A 12,500-nucleotide genomic window follows, 5' to 3' on the forward strand; every position below is an offset into this window, starting at 1 on the left:
CCGGCATCTGGCCATCAGTATAAGTATGAAGGTCTGGTCTTCAGCTCGACAGACTCGTACTGACCTTTCGATTTAAGCCTAAAGATCAACAATGTCCGGAAACAACATCAACGACTTCGATTTAAACGAGTTTTTAGGTAAGTCTTCAGATTATTTTCATTGACTCAGAGCGTGTTGTGGGCATGTATTGTAAATAAGGTTATAACATCTGTTTTAAGTTCTGTAAAATTATTTTTCAGCCAGTCAACAGGAGTTAATTCCCAACGCTGAGGATATCATCTGGAACAACGACGGTAAGATTTTTGTGTTTGCGCTCATGGGTTCTTATGTATGGGTGTGTGTGTGGTTTTGAAGCGGCTCATTAGAGTTATGAAAACGTTTTAATATATATTAATGCCGGTCTCTTTAATTACACAGAAACTATCGAAAGGCCTGTGATTAATGTCTCCGAGGATCAACCAAGAGAAGTGGTTGTCCCTAGACAGGCTGTCTGCCGACCGGGTAAGAACTAAACCCCTGTTTGTTTGTATAACGTTTCTGTAAGATGTTTGAGGCCCGTTTTGTTAATTTTAAAAAATTATCCTTTCTAACAGTATTAAGAAACGTGGTTCGAGACAACGAAAGGCCTTCCACATCGAGGTCTTGTTTCGTTTTACCTTCGAGAACCGTAACCTTTCAAGAATCTGAAAGGCCGTCAGCCCCTGTATCTGATAGCGGTGAGTATATATCTGCCGCTTGTAAGAGGTTAAAGCTTTTTATAAAGCGGGGTGGTTAAAGGTTAAACATGTCTCTTACCTCCACAGAAGTGCAAAAAGCTAAACCAGCTGAAAAACATAAGAAATGATTATTCTTTGGAGGTAAGTAAGATCTTTCAAACTTTAATGTTTTTAAAAGGGCTTTGTTTGCCCGTTGAGGGCTAATATTTAAGCGATGGGTGCCCATTTCCTGTAGGGCGGGGGGTTCTGGGAAAGATCTTTAGAAGTCCGGACAGGTCTAGGCTTGTTTCTGGGGCATGTGTTTAGAAATGACCGATTGTCCTACCGTCTGGTTAGGAAGTAAAGCTGTCCGAAAGGTTTTAGTAAGTTGTTTGGCTTATCTTCCGCAATTATACTTCTGTTTTAAAGTGGCTGTAGGAAAAGGCTTGAAGGTATTCATTGTATTTAATATTTAAACAGATCGTGAAAACGTTTGTGAAACAGGAAGTCCCGGGATCAGGAAGCGTTTACACTTGGAAGGTTCGTTTAAAAATGAAATGTGGTGTGTGTGTGTATAAAAAGTTTTATTAACAATATTACAGTTTTTAAAGAAACATTTAAGAAACCGTTTATTTACAGAGGCTTCTCTGTTTTACATTTATTATCAAGTCCTAATAAATATATTGTCTGTAAATAATAAGGCGTTGTAGTGAATGTCTAAGCCTATTTTCAAAGGTCTAAAAAAGCTAAAGGTTTTGAAGGTCCTGGATATGTTGTTTTAAGTTTGATTTCTGTCGCCGTTTAAAGATGTAAATGTAATGTATATTTTTATTCTTCCCAAGACTCTTGGGATAGTCATTCTGTGGATGAGCTATTGAGGACAATTACCCCGTCTAAGTGGGATCAAACATCTTCCCCGGAGAGATCACCGAGAGGATCCCCCACGGTGGTCTTGGAGACCCCCCAACATCTACTCAGGCCACAGCCTTCTGGGGGTAATTCAACAACCCAGATTCAGCCCGACGCATTGTCGGTCGGAACAAATACAGGCAACCAACAACCTCAGGGGTCGCCGTCAGTCAGGGTTGACACACCACCCAACGACGGACTGGTTTCAACATCGTCCCCCCATCCCCGTTTCTTGGCTACAGAAACGCTGAACAGTACACCGCGATTGGCCAGGGTGTCACCGCAAAGGCCTTCTTGGTCTCCGTCCGTGAGTATACGCTCGCTCCCTGCCTCCTTCGACCGAGATTTACCGGAGCGACCATCCTTTGAAGCTGAGCCAGGACACCATCCCCCGGAGCTACTTCCTGAAGGTCGGCATGAGTTGCTACGTACTTTGTTACTAAATCAAAGACTTGTGTTAGTGGGGCAAAACCTTGTGATAGAGAGCCAAAACACCCTTATTAATACCCTTACTAACGAATTGTACCGTATTTAATGTTTTAATAGATACAAAACGCCTTACTATTGTGGGTTGTTGGAAAAATAAGAAATAAATAAAAAAATGTCCGGACTTGGTAAAAGAACTCACAAACTAAAGGATTATGATCAAGTTAGGGCCCCAAAAAGACCTTCCCGAGAGAACATCCCCGGCCCTGTTGTGAACTCCTCTGATGTCCCAATGAACCAGGAACTATTACAAATGATAAATGATTTAAATAACCCCCAATCACCCCCGATAGAATGTGAATTAACAGACTTACCGGTGAACCCCGACCTGTTACAGATGGTCAATGATCTAAATAACCACCTCCCAACGATAGAGCTTATAGAAGTTCAACCCCTAGTTCACCCCGATTTGTTTGAAATGGTGGAGGCTTTGGAGACGCTACCCCGACCAAATTCTGCCCCTATTATAAATGATTTGAGACAATTAGAACACAGTACGGCGGCAGAAGCAGCCGTCACTATAGAGGAGGGTCTTGACATTAACCGGTTGGATATCTTTGAAGGACTTTTACAGGCTTTAAATGAGCCTCCTCAAAAAGGGGGTTTTGTAGATATCAGCAGTGGGGGTGTTCGGAATGTGGAGGGTTCTGAGACTGATAAGGTTGTGGAGGACATGCTCTGTGAGAATGTAGGGGTTGAAGGCTTTGTTCAAAATGATGATGTGGCCAAGAGTACCAGTGATCCCGTGATTATAGATAGACCGGCCTATAACAATTTTGAAATGATTCAGCGTTTTAATTTTGCAGAACTTTTAAATTGTGACAATTATGCAGAAATATTTGTCAACATACACGAGGCCTTGCAAAACATGCTTGAACAGGTTGCTGAAAGGGTCAGACCTCGAGATGTTGTACAGTTAGAACTCAGAGGGGATGATTTGTTTAGCAACCTATCTGTAATGCTGAGTGGAGATAATTTAGATGTTGATGAATTTCTGGCTAAAATCGAAGCGTTATTGCAAAGTAACGCATCCATCTTAGCGGATGAAAGTCTGTCTCTGGTAATGAATGTGGTTCGTAACCCTGAGGGTGGGGCACTTAGAAGACTGTCGAAATGCTTGAAGAACGACATAATTAGGAACAAGCTCAGGCAATTAGTGGTGAGTTCCAATGGGGACAATAAGCTCTGTTTTGCTTACAGTTTAATAAAACTACTCACCCCCGACATGCCTGAACCCCAAGCTATGCAAGAGGCTTTAATGCTTCACCAGAGGGCCGGCTTAAACTCTCAACAGATGGTTGCCTTTTCAGACATTACCATGTTTGAGGAGTTGTTGTCTTTAAAAATTGTTGTGTGGTACCGTTGTGAGGTAAAGGAAGTATTTGTGAAATTTCAGACACATCCTGAAACCCATACACAGACACTGTTTCTCTTCCTAAGTGATAGTCATTACTTTGGAATAAAGAGTTTGACGGCTTTTTTGGGTTGTTCGTATGTTTGTCATTGGTGTTATAAGGCCTTCAATGATAAGCTTAAGCACCGCTGTGACGGTTACTGTAACGTCTGTTTCAATCCGCAATGTCGTAAGGGTTTGGCCCCTACCATCCGATGTAAAGATTGCTTAAGGATTTGTCTCTCCGCGTTCTGTTTTTCCGAACATAAGGTACAGAGGGCCGCTGCTGAGGGGGTTAAAAAACGGAGTTATTGTGATCAAACTAAATATTGCCCGCAGTGTTGCCTCCAGTACCGTTTTCATGAGGTTAAACCACACAAATGTCTGGAGCCGAGATGTAGGATCTGTAATGCTGATTTAACCCCGGGGTCTGAACACCAGTGCTTTATTCAGCCGGTTAAAAAGGAGCCGCCGCACAACCGGTATGTCTTTTTTGATTTTGAATGCCGGCAAGAAAACGGGGTCCATGTTGCTAATTATATACACTGTATTGACATGTTGGATTGTGAGTGGTCAGCTAGCGGTGAGAGTTGTGTCAGGGATTTCTTTACGCGGTATCGCGGTCCAAAATACCTCAATTACACATTTATTGCCCACAATGCTAAGGGTTATGATTCTTACATTTTGATGAAGTATCTGGTGGACAATGGGGTGACCCCAAAAATAATAGCTCAGGGTAGCAAGATCATGTGTTTCACCGACGAAGCTTTCAACCAACGTTACATAGACTCGTTAAATTTCCTCCGCATGAAATTGAGCGCTTTGCCTAAAGCTCTGGGTTTTGAGGCTCAGAAGAAAGGTTGGTTCTGCCATTTTTTTAATACTAAGGACACTCAAAATTATCGAGGGTCCTACCCGCCCGCCTCTTATTATGGGGTTGATACTATGATGTCTCATGAGAGGGAGGAATTCTTTAAATGGTACAATACGGTTAAGGGAGGTGTTTTTGATTTCCGAGAAGAGATGGCCGCTTATTGTAAAAATGATGTGGTGATCCTTAAAGAAGCCTGTTTGCGTTTCCGCGCCGAGGTTATCAACACATCGGGTCTCGACCCTTTGCAAAGTGTGACCATAGCGTCTCTCTGCATGAAAATGTATCGATCCAATTTCTTGCAGAAAAACACTATAGCGGTCACCACTTCTGACAACTATCGTGCTAGACAAAAGAACTTTTCGACTGTCTCCATACAGTGGCTGGAATATCTGAGTGCCCGGGATAACATCTTCATCAGACATGCTTTAAATCAAGGGGAAGTCAAAATGGGGCCTTACTACTTAGACGGTTTTAGCGACGTGTCCGGGCGGCGTACCGCTTATGAGTTTGCTGGTTGTATTTACCATGGCTGTCCTCAGTGCTTCGACCCAAACACCTTTAACCCCGTAACACAAAAACTCTGCGGTGATATGTACTATGATTTCCAGGAACGAATTGAAACTTTAAAAAACACCTATGGTTTGAATGTGCTGGTGATTTGGGAACACGCGTGGACGACCCTGAAGCAACAGGATGTGGGGGTACAACGGTTTATGGAAACCTTGGACTTTCCTGAACGTCTAGAGCCCAGGGATGCGTTATTTGGGGGTCGTACCAACGCCCTCTGTTTACATTATGAGGTAAAGGAGGGTGAGAGAGTAGATTACTATGATTTCACCAGTCTGTACCCTTATGTCAACAAGACCAAAATGTACCCGGTGGGGCATCCAACCATTGTTTATCGTGACTTTCTCGAAATCGGACAGTACTTTGGTTTGATCAAAGTCACCATGTACCCTCCTCGCGAGCTGTTCTTACCAGTGTTGCCTTACAGGTGTTCGGGAAAATTGATGTTCCCTCTGTGTAGAACGTGTGTGGAAACTGAAAATCAAAATACCTCTTGTCTGCACAGTGATGACGAGAGAGCGCTGACGGGTGTCTGGTGTAGCAACAAGGCGGTGGAGAAAGGTTACAGAGTCGGTAAGGTGTATGAGGTTTGGCATTTTTCTGAAAAATCTGATACTCTTTTTGCTGAGTACATTATGACGCATCTGAAAGGGAAACAGGAGGCATCGGGCTATCCCTCATGGTGTGTTGACTCCGTGGCCAAAGAGCGGTACGTTCAGCAATATTTTGAAAAGGAAGGGATCCGTCTAGAGCCGGGGAACATAACTGTAAACCCCGCCAAGAGACAAATGTCCAAACTGATTTTAAACAGTCTGTGGGGTAAGTTTGGGGAAAGAAATAACCGTCTAAACACAACCTTGATTAAAACCCCTGAACAGTTTATAGAATTTATGTTTTCCAAACAACATGCAGTATCACACTTTCAATTCTTAAATGACCACGTGGCACAGGTCCAGTGGAGGGCCCCTAAAGATTTCCCCACCAAACAGGGAAACGTTAATGTTTTCATAGCGGTTTTTACCACGGCTTACGCCCGGCTTGAACTGTACAACTTAATGGATCAGCTGCAGGAACGCACGCTCTATCATGATACTGACTCTGTAATCTTTGTCACCAGGCCAGGGGATTGGGTCCCTCCCCTCGGGGACTACCTTGGGGAGTTAACGAGCGAGCTAGATCCTCAGGACCACATAGTGGAGTTTGTTTCAGGGGGTCCTAAGACTTACGCATACAGAACGGCTGCGGGTAAGACCTGTATGAAAGTTAAGGGTTTCACTCTGAACCATTGTAACAACAAGCTCATTAACATCAAGTCTCTGACGACCCTGGTACAAAGTTTTGTAACCGAGAAAGACGCGCCTCCTCGCGAGATTATTACAGCCGGAAATCAGATCTATCGCAATAAAAAGGGGTACACATTGGAAAATAGATCACTAAACAAACGGTTCAGGGTGGTGTACAATAAAAGAGTGTTGAAGACTGATTATACCACTCTGCCTTATGGATATTAGCAGTGGTTTTGATAACCGACTTCAACACCCTTTCTCCTGTATTATAGCCGGTCCCTCCAATTCGGGTAAGAGCTATCTTATAAAGAACATCATAGAAGATGTGGACGCAACCGTGTCCCAAGCTCTTGACAACATAGTGTGGTGTTACTCTTGCTGGCAACCTCTCTACGATGATTTGGCATCAAAAAAAAATAATCTGAAATTTGTGCAAGGTCTCCCCGCCTCGTTGTGTGACGATGACCTGTTCCCGCCCGGACAAACTAATCTAGTGATCCTTGATGACCTGATGGAGCAGGCCGGTGACAACAGTGAAGTGGAAAAAGCTTTCACAAAGTACACTCATCATAGGAATTTAAGTATTATTTATTTAGTTCAAAATCTATTTTTTCAAGGTAAAAAAAGCCGCACTATTAATTTAAATGCCAATTATATAATTCTTTTAAAAAACCCCAGAGATAAACTACAGGTCACCGTCTTGGCTCGTCAAATGTACCCTAACCAGACCAAGTTCTTTTTGGAGGCATTTGAGGATGCCACCAAAAAACCCTACGGGTACTTGATTGTGGACTTAAAAGCACAAACCCCAGAAGACTTTCGCCTCAGAACAGGTTTGTGCCCGCCCGATTGGCCGGCAGTGTATGTGCTAAAGAAAAGGAAATAAATAAGAATGTCTGTTCGGATTAAAAGAAATCTGCCGCTTTTGCAAATGTTATTTGAGGGGAGCCCGCGCCATAGGAAAGCTGTGCTGGCAGGGGCCCCCTCGGATTTGATCGAGACCCTGTGTGAAATAGCTTTTAACATCTTACGCGGTAATATACCCCTAACCCCTTCTCAACATTCTAAACTCAAAAAACAAAAAGCGGTTATCAAGATCATCGCTAATAAGAAGTATTCTATTAAAAGAAAAAGAAAGAAGATTAATCAAACTGGAGGTTTTATAGGACCGCTGTTGAGCATAGCCGTGCCTTTCCTAACCAGTCTTCTAGCTTCCAGAGTGGGTTAATAATGGAATATGCTCAGAAAATGTTTTTGATCCCTCAGGAGCAGCTTGAGAAACTGAGAAAAAATGTTGTCGGGCCAGAGCCCATTAGACAAACGGCCCGAAAACAACCTTGACTCTGAAATGAAAGCTATACTGGCCAGGGCCGATTTAAATCAGTATTCCAAAGCCCAGATGTATAGCAACACGTTACAGCGCTACCTCCGTCTGGTTATACAGGGTGAAAAAGATCAAAACATTTTAACTTTAACCATGGCCTCTCAAGAAAATGGTTCTGGGGCTGATGCGGGGGGTACGGTTGATAAAGATGTTGCGGTGCCCGAACCTGTTGAGAGTTCAGAGGGAGATGTTGTAACGGATGTTTTGAGAAACATGCCGGCCAGAACCAGAAGACATGCAGAATATATTCTGCACAAAATGGTTCAGAAACCGCGGGTAACGACTTGGAATGAACAGGGTGAATTTGTTTTTAAAGGACAACTGATCAAAGGTTCACACATGTTTGATTTGTTGAAGAGTGTCACTAGCACTAATAAGGTACCCGATAGTCGCCGACCTGTAGGCTGGAATGCTTTCCTACAGGCGATGGCCTGTCTGAACATGCCCCAATCAACAGTCCCTAACCAGGAAACGCGACAAAAAATCCGTCTGTGTAAAGAGGTGGCGACTGATCTGACGCCGATATCTCATTACTCTGACCGTGCTGAGCAACCATCCTCAGGATCTATCCATCGTTGGGAAGCTTATTAATCTCATGTTTTTATTTGTCTCCCCTGTAAATAAGGAACCGACAAACAATTTTTTTTATTTTTTATTTTTATTTTCAAATGTTGTACATTTATTTATAACATAACCCTGCTTTGTATAAGATTTGTGTTGAATAAAAACAAAACTAATGATTCAAAGGCTGTTTTCATTATTTTTTCACTTTAACACGCATGACATCTTTTAAAATCCTCACAAGAACACCCCATCTGTATACATGGCTGGCTAGGGTCGTAAGTAATTGTGTTATAAGGGGGGGTCCACAGTGTCCTGACAAACTCTGCCACTTTTTTTATCATTTTGGCCTAAATCCTCACTGTACAAGGACATAATATCGGGGTATGACCTTCCTTTAGATCTATGATATAAGAAAAACACACAGTGTTGACCACAAGTGAAGGTCTGAAGACTTTGTACTTGACGACCGCTGTAAATGGTTTCTTGACAGTTGTTGAGCAGAAAGTTATTGATCTTCCGAGGGAAAGGTTTGAAATCCGGGGGGTTTCCATAGGAATCAAAAAATTCCCCACGGCGGTCCTCCCTTAGATAAATAGCCAGCCAATGTTCTCCGGGCATATTTTTAGGGTGTGTGTTGATTATGTACATTGCAGGTAAATTCTTGATCTTAAATTTAGGCAGCTGGTCGCAGGCGTAGACTCCTTGAAACACTTTCCGTGAGCCGGCCAGGGCATTCATGATGTGGTTGAGCTCTCTGGTGTTCATTTTAATAATAATCATACAGAACGTTTCTCCTCTGATTCACCTCAATAATGTTGTCAAACACAGCATACACGACCATATTTACAGTGCGTGGTAGAGGCTGCTTGAAACGCATCTCCAAACGCATATTGCCCGTCTTCATCAGTGAAAAATGTTGTCCACACTCTTCGTCAGGGGTCAGGTTGAAACCGTACAGGGTGTAACCGCTGCAGTATTCCCGGCGATCGATCAGCAGAGGTTGATCCTTGAGATGGCGACCCGTAGCCAGTACTAGACTGTAATATTCACGAACCGCGTTGCCGTTTTCAAAGTCAGGTTGAAAAGGTCTGGATGGAACCTGCAAACCATCGACGTACAGTGCTATAAATTCTGCGTTATAATGTTTAAAGTTAAAGGGGTTCTTGTTGTAAACCCCGGTAAATGCATCATTATCCACGAGACCTATAATAACCTGTTTTGGGAGCTGTCCTAGAAACAGATTTTCCTGGTTCATCACCCGTGTCCCGGCGGGGATACTGTGGACTTTCATATAGACTCTTTCGATCGGGTACTTGGCGTTTGCCGTCATTAAAGCCTGCGCATGTCCTAGTTTAACCGCCGGGGAGACGGATACTTTTTTCACAAACAGCGAGGCCGATAATATGGTCAGTTTATATTTTTCAGTATCAGGGGTCATCAGACAAAAAGCACTTTTACTACGGATCATTTTAATTTTAATGTCTACCCCGTTGAGCATGAGTTTTTCTTGGAAAAATATGTCTGCATGGATATGTCCCATTAGCTCAAAGGTCCTCCCTTCTGTTGAAAAGGCCGTTCTTTTTTGCAAACCCTTATTGAGTCCCTCTGGATCCTGGTCGTCCATAGCTTCCGGGGTGTCTTTGAAGAAAAGGCCGGGGCTGAACTGTTTGCTTAGGGTCTCCTCACTATAATTAAGGATACACTCCATCATGGCCCTATAGGGGTAAGTATTGCTGCTTTGACTAATGAGCCGATCTCCCAGGGTCACATCCACCTGTGAAAACATGGTGGCCACCGGGTAATTGATGACCCCAGCGTTGGCCGTCTTCTCGATTGCATCGCCATCCTCATCAGTCACTTTACAGTTCATTAAAATAAATGTGTTATTCAAATCAATATAATCCTCGCCATTGCCAGCTATAAAAAACTCCAGAGGGGCCGTATCTGAAATTGCGGAAAGAGGGGGTATCTCTACATATATGCTCTTATCTATACTCGTTTGAGTGTATGGAACTGTAAACAGATCCAGTTCTGATTTGACGCATTCTTCCGATAGACTGTGGACAAAAGACATTTTTAAAAGATGTATCCTGAGGCTCTATTTGTCTTTCTTTGAGACTTTCTTTTTGCAGGTTTTTTCTTGTGCTGCTTCCTTCTCCGAGTGTTTCCACGATATGTTGGAGAATGAGAGATTCTTCGTTTTTTGTTAGCCACGGATCTTCGTCGCCCTGGTGGACACATACTGTTTCTTCTTTTACCCCCCCTCCTCGCCATTACCATGAGACCCGAACCCTCCTGCTGCTCATGGCTAGCTGCCCGGTTCATAACATTGGTGAACACGTCACTAACAATATTTTTAGCCGCTGATTTCAAGTGGGGTCTGGCTATAGCAAAGCCTCTCTTAAGCAGGGGTACGGCCATTCTAAAGAGACCACGAAAGAGTCCTCCTAGACCGGCTCCATACATTGTGGGGGCTCCTACAAAACCGGGCAAGCCGTTCCCGGCTTGCATCTTGTAATAATCCACATAGGCGCTAGGATCTACATAACCCCTCGAGGTAGCCATTTTAATAATGTACACACTGTTTCAGGGGTCGAAAATGTAGTTTGACAATAACTTTACCGAAGCGGAAGGGTACGTTGATATTCTGATCCGATTTTACTTCGATCGTGATGTTGTCAAAGTGGGTCTTTGAGACTGGTACGTAGTGTGGCTTGTCATAAGTAATTGTGACCATGTCATTGCTTTTACCTTTAATAAGTACATTTCTCAAAAGGGGGACATAGCTATCCCCGACCCTCTGGTGTGTTATGATATCCGTATACACATAAAGAGTGTAAAAGCCGCCCCTGATGTCAGCCGGGAAGGGTGCCACCACTTCTGAGAACCTGCTCTCTGTGTCAGAATAGAACCCTAATATACGCCCCAGTTGTCCGTTGGTTTGAATGCTAATACAAGGTTTTGACACCTTGTACACTCTGTTTTTAATAGGGTTGTAATATAGCTTGATGTTGGGGGTGCCTTCTGAGAACTGTTTATGCATCTCATCTAATATTGTATCCACATTGTCATAATAACCTCCTTGTATCGTGAATGTCCATTGACTCTTTTTAACATCATCAAAAATGGCGAAGGTGGCATCCTTATCTTGTAAAACAGCCCAAGTGTAAGGATACTGTATTTCCGCCAACCCCACTTCCCACGAACCCCTTAGATCTATAGATTTTCCAAATTGTACCGTGTAACTGGATATTTCATTTTTAGGGTATATATCGAGAGAGGCGTTACTGGGTAGAGTCACGTAGAAGCCTCCTGATTCCATCTTGAGTATCGAAAGTAATGCCCCCACCACACCCGCGGGCATGTTGTTATAAGGCTTGAATATCACAAACCTGTTGTTCCGGGACCCAACTATTGAACTTTTCAGGCCATCCAAGCCATTTCACCAACACATATTTTTTCCGGTTCTGGGTTTTCTCAGCTAATATCTTTTCAACTCTGTATACAATGTCTTTACCCACAATAATTTTTTGTAACTCGGCTTCGTAAAACGTTCCTTCTATAGCCTCCCCGTCATAGTCTTTTAACCGGTACACGGGGGGGTCTCTAGCCACCTGTTCGGTAACTGTAAAATATTCGTCAGAAAATGTTTGTTCATAACCTTTGGCAAAAGTACTCCTTAGCTTTGAAACGCGAACCACATCGCCGATGTTGAACTTATAAGTAGTTTTCCCCTTCTTAATAAATGGGCCGTATAATTTTTTATAGACCTTAAAAGAATTACTTTGATCAACATCTATAGGCTTCATTTTAATACTGGCGTGATACCCTTGGTTGTAAGCATCGATAAAATCCTGAACTTTATCAAAATACTTGAACGTGTTGACCGCTGTAAAATATCTCCACATTTTGGTCTTTATGGTGCGGTTAAACCTCTCCACCACCGATGCCTTAAGCTCATTACCGGTGGTGAAATGATGTATTTTGTGTCTCTTCAGTAGATTCTGAAATTCTCTGTTGAGAAACTCTTTTCCTTTATCAGTCTGCAGTTTTTTAGGACATCGTCCCTGGGACAATATATCCTCAAAGGCCCTTGTCACCGCCCGACCTGTTTTATTATGTAGAATGCGAGCCCAGGCATATTTTGATAACACATCGATACACATCAACATAAATTTGTGACCATTGTTATGTTTTGATAAATTTGACATATCGACTAGATCCATTTGCCATTGTGAGTCTATGTCAGTTGCATATACGCGGTTTCTTTTAAAGTTAATCCTGAGAGGTTTATGTAAGGTATAGGCGTCTTGTTCCCGTAACCATTCTGAAACAACCACAT

This window comes from Amia ocellicauda, chromosome 8 (assembly GCF_036373705.1).
Source record: "Amia ocellicauda isolate fAmiCal2 chromosome 8, fAmiCal2.hap1, whole genome shotgun sequence".
NCBI lineage: Eukaryota > Metazoa > Chordata > Actinopteri > Amiiformes > Amiidae > Amia > Amia ocellicauda.